This window comes from Gadus chalcogrammus, chromosome 9, assembly GCF_026213295.1.
Source record: "Gadus chalcogrammus isolate NIFS_2021 chromosome 9, NIFS_Gcha_1.0, whole genome shotgun sequence".
In the NCBI taxonomy this organism is placed as follows: Eukaryota; Metazoa; Chordata; class Actinopteri; order Gadiformes; family Gadidae; genus Gadus; species Gadus chalcogrammus.
The window spans coordinates 12,432,205-12,437,803 of NC_079420.1; positions in this window are offsets into that span (position 1 = coordinate 12,432,205).

Here is a 5,599-nt window from a genome sequence, read left to right on the forward strand (position 1 = left end):
TATATATATATATATATATACATATGTGTGTGTGTGTGTGTGTGTGTGTGTGTGTATATATATACACATATTTAAATATGTGTGTATATATACATACATACATATATTGTTTTTTCTGTCATAGCCTTATTTATTTTGTTTACTAATGGTGAAAGTCTTACAGATCTGATGTGATTGGCTGTGCTGCTCCAGAGAGAGGGATTGTGGGAGTTGGAGTCACGAATGTGAAACCAAAGCGGAGAACATTTCCTACTATTAGAAACCACTTGATTGACAAGGAGCCGCTCAACCAATCACAGGAGACCTAAACAGCTTCTGCTCTGCGCCTGTTCAAAGTCTTCTCTCTGCAACACACACACACACACACACACACACACACACACACACACACACACACACACACACACACACACACACACACACACACACACACACACACACACACACACACACACACACACACACACACACACACACACACACACGTATATATATATTACACATACAGAAACACATTTTGTTACAGCCTTACACCGTGTGTATGTGAGCAGATCCATCCCATAGTCTAGTTTGTCCTCGCTGGGCCCGCAGGGGTGTTGTCATGGTAACGCTGCTGGGCTGCTTTGTGTACAGATGATAAAATGTTTAATAAAATCTGCTGGTTTTTCCCAAGTTGTTTTGTCTTTATTAAACTACCTACATTAGCTTTAACTACCATGATTAACCACCACTGAATCCCAACCCTTGTTATTGTCCAACCAATACTATTGTCTAACCCTAACCCAAACTATTGACTAACCCTAACCCATATTGTTTTCCAGGGCCTCTACGCCAGAGCCACAGAGAAAGAAGAGTTGCAGCACTCTGACTTTCGCTGGCGGGGTGGTCACGTGGTTCACGTAAGCCTGTATAGTTCCAAAACACGGGATAACTATGAGACTGATTGTGATATTGACTGTACAATATATTGCTTACAAAAATGAATATAAAAATATATACACTATCGATATATTGAGCCTGGGGGTGTAGGTCCAATATAGATCGCTTTAAAAAAATATATATATACAGCCTATATATATATATATTGAGCCTAGGGGGAAGGTTCAATGTATCGCTTAGAGAAATAGATTTAAAAAATCTATACAGCCTATCGATAGATTGAACCATGGGGGGTAGGTTCAATATCTTTTATACATATATATACATGTATAATATATATGTGTATATATATGTATGTATGCATGGATGTATATATGTATGTATGTATCCTATCGGTATATTGAACCTGGTAGGTTTAATATATCACTTTAAAAAAAAAATCGATGTATCCTATCGATATATATTGAACCTGGGGGTTCAATATCTAAAAATCGATACAGCCTATTGATATATTGAGCCTGGGGGGAGGGTAGGTTCAATATATCGCCTGAAAACAAACATCATACATCAAAATAATGTATAATATACTGGTATGGTGGTATTGTCTCAACTGCCAAGTCTTTCAAAAATATACAGGTATAACTCTTACTACCGGTATGTTGCCCAGCCCTAGCATGCACAACACTATATGGAAATATCAACAATTGGCAACCCCTGCCCAGAACCCCCGCAAAGCCCCTGCAAATCTATACAGACACATTTTCCATATCCAAATATCGATAGGCTAAATAGATTTATTTAGATTAAAAAAAAAGAAAAAAAGATCTATATAGGCTTATAGATATATGGAACCCGTGGGGGTAGTTTCCATTTATCGCTAGAATTGTTTTTCTTCTATGTGTTGATATATGGACCCTGGGGAGGTAGGTACCATATTGCTTGAAAAAAGAAAAATAAATATATGGAACCTACCTCTCCAGTTTCCATATACAATTTTTTTATCTACAAAATCTATATATAGATATATGGAACCTACCCCCCAGTTCCATATATATATATATATATATATATATATATATATATATATATATATAGGGGAGAGTGGGGTAAGATGAGCCAATTTCTCATGTCTTTGTGTCTTCCAGGTAAGAAACTATAAGACAGAAGTAAAATGAAAACATCTAGCTTTATTTCATGATGTCCCCTGTCAATATAAGTTATAACAATGCATCTATGACATAGGTCTGAGAAAATATGGTGTTGTTGCTCTACTTGCCCCATGCTGGGGGTAAATTGACCAATTTACTTTTACAAATAGTCGTATTTATTTGCTGAAGCCAACTTTCAACAATATAAAACCTGTCAACATTTCGCCACTTCTGGCTGCCCTCTCCATCTCCTTTTTCTTATTTCTTGGCATGATAGGCCTTTCTACAATGTTAATAATATGAAAACACCAAATCATTTGTGTAATACTACATTAAAATGCCACTTTATACATTAGAGACTTAACTTAACTTCAGTGCATCATGGTGCGGTATGTTGAATGACTGCCCCAGCTATCTGGCCTTTTTTTGTCCTTTGGCGGCCTCAGGAGTAGGCTTACCGCCAGCCACGTGGGACTCAAAAGCCTGTCCACCTTATCAAAGCATTACTTGGATTTGAAGAGAGGTTGGGTTCCAGGGGGATAATTGGTTGTAGCTTCTGTAGGAATTTTAACGACGCCCAAAACGGCCCTTTCCTTTTTGGCTTTGGGATTTATGGGCAGACCTAAAGGGTGGAAACGCCGCTCATTGTCTGGAAATCGATAGTGTCAATAACAGGACTGACCCTCGGAGGCTCGGATCCAGAACTTACCCGAGAACGACGTGATGCATTGTGTTGTTCACAGGGTCGACACATTTATGTGTATAGGTTTGAACAAAAGAATCCCTGTAATCCGTCTGCAAAAGCATAACCAGATTACATACAAGCGACATGCTGTTTTTGTTGACTCAATAGTTGAATATGACAATAATATAATCAAGTAAATCATTGGTAGCATTGGTTGTCTAAAACAATAGAAAGCCTTTTGTAACCAATTCTGCGTGCATTTGGGTCCACCTCTCAACTATAATGTTTCCAGTCCCTCATTGTTGATGTTTATGAATCTTATCACCCTCTAAATCACAAGGCAGCATCGTGCAAGCCAACTTTGAGGCAGGAAGACAAGTGGAGAGCTAATGGCATGCCATTAGCATGCAACAATAAAATCAGCGTCCACTCCACTCTGTTTGTGTGGGTTTTGTGTGTGTGTGTGTGTGTGTGTGTGTGTGTGTGTGTGTGTGTGTGTGTGTGTGTGTGTGTGTGTGTGTGTGTGTGTGTGTGTGTGTGTGTGTGTGTGTGTGTGTGTGTGTAAGAATCCCCCTGACAGTGATGCGGTTGCAGACTAAGTGACCTTCTTTGTAACTCTTCCAACTAAGTGCTTCTCAGTATTTGCCAGGCCCCACCGCCACACCATTCAGCTGCTTATACTGGGGCACAAAGACGCAAACGCACACACACACACAAGTTACTATTCTGAGTTTACAATCAAATTAGACCAACAGTAGAACTGCACATCAAGAAACACACAAACACATACGGAGAGTCTTTCTTGACGCTCCGATGATGCAAGCTTTGAAGGCCTGCATTTCTCAGATGAAGAGAGAGAAGCTACTCTGAATGCCTGTAGATCACTCGGTCCACCAAGGTCCTCTTCGCATTTTCCTTGCACTGTTGATTGAATCTGTGTTGTTTACACAAACCCTATTTTCCATTTTGCTCCACCAAATAATGTATTCTACCCCTTGTAGTTTCAATCCTTCTGCCTTATAAACAGCCAGCTAAGTAGCCTCCTGGGGTAAGGCCCAGCGGCCTGTTTGGATCTCAATGTGTGCACGCCAGCACATTGGCTCAAAGCGTAATCATATGTAGGACATATTTACATCCAAGAGCCTTTCATCTTGTCCTAAACGAACTCCATCCATACGTAAACAGCATACACACATTGTGCTACACTGGTTCTCTTTTTAACTTATACTCCATCTGTGTTTTGAGTGACCGGATCGTAAGGAGAGAAATTTGGAGATTTATGTGCGTAGGAGTGTGTTTAAATTAACCCAACACTACCCGCCTACACTAGGACAGCAGCGTAGTCAATAATAAGCAAAGTTGATTTTCATGATAGCCCTCAGGACGCTGGCATTTATTATTCATTATTTATTTGTTATTTTTATTTATATGGCCACCTTGTCTGCCATTTGACACAAATTGATTTTTTTATGATGCAACGAGGACTCATAAGAAATTGTTTTTCGGGTCACGAGTCTTTTGTTGATTTAATAGCATACTTTTTTTTATTTGATTTGATCAGCAATTGTGAAAAATAAACAAGTCAGGCTGATGCTGCATTAAATATCAGATATTTAATAAGCTAAGCTTAATCATGATAGTGTAATTTTTTTTTAGAACATCTGACGTAAACATTACTGTGAAAGAAATCTCCCGCAAAGGACGTTTAATAAAATATGTTGTGTTCTCCTACATAACATATCACCTTTGAGGCTGTACCGCTGACAAAGCCTGCAGACTCTGAACAGAGAGACTAATGTCACTGTAACAGTTGGCTAAGGAGAGCAATTTCCTAACAGAGTTGATCTAATTTGACCACAACTCAATGAAAAGGCTGCCCCTGTAACTTGTAAATGTTTATTAGTACATCCGTTTGACTTGAACTTTACCAAGAAGTGCCTTGATCCCGAAGAGGAAGGAACGTAAAGAGTTATCCCCTGTGTTTGTTTTCTTCCTCATAGTGTTTCTCAAAGGCCTTGTTTATTTTCACTCTCTTGTCAAACATAAGTGTTTGTGTGTGTGTGTGTGTGTGTGTGTGTGTGTGTGTGTGTGTGTGTGTGTGTGTGTGTGTGTGTGTGTGTGTGTGTGTGTGTGTGTGTGTGTGTGTGTGTGTGTGTGTGTGTGTGTTTTTGTGTGTAAACTAGTCATATCTCAAGGTGTTTTTATACGAGTGTCAGTCTACTGTAAGAGCTTACAACACAGAGGGCATCTTTTCAATCATTCAATATTCATCCTCCAACACCAAGTGTGTGAATACAAGCTGGCAAATGTTCAACTCTTGCGTCAAATGCATAATTGTTTTAATGTATGCCACTGTGTGTGTGTAGTCCATTTACCAAACAGTTTGATAGTGTATATTTATACATTTTTATTAATAACATTTGAACAGACACATTTTGCCTAATAGTTTCATTAGATTTGTGTTAACAATACAATTAGTATTTCACAACCAAGAAAATATTTTCAATGACAATTCTCTCACACACGGCGTTGCATGCATTGTCCCTAAAACGATCAAAAGAAATACCTTTATTCTTCTCATTACTTTGAACAATATTCTTATACACTTCCATAAAATCTTCTGTACCTGTTTTACCCTTACATTATACAGGATGTGGCCAAATAACAAGAAGAAACAGAAACAAAGTAACTAGAGCAATCAAATTAACTAGTGGTTGTGTTTGTTTGTGTGTCTGTGTACCTGTGTGTGTGTGTGTGTGTGTGTGTGTGTGTGTGTGTGTGTGTGTGTGTGTGTGTGTGTGTGTGTGTGTGTGTGTGTGTGTGTGTGTGTGTGTGTGTGTGTGTGTGTGTGTGTGTGTGTTGTCAAATCGATCCTGTTGATAGCAAA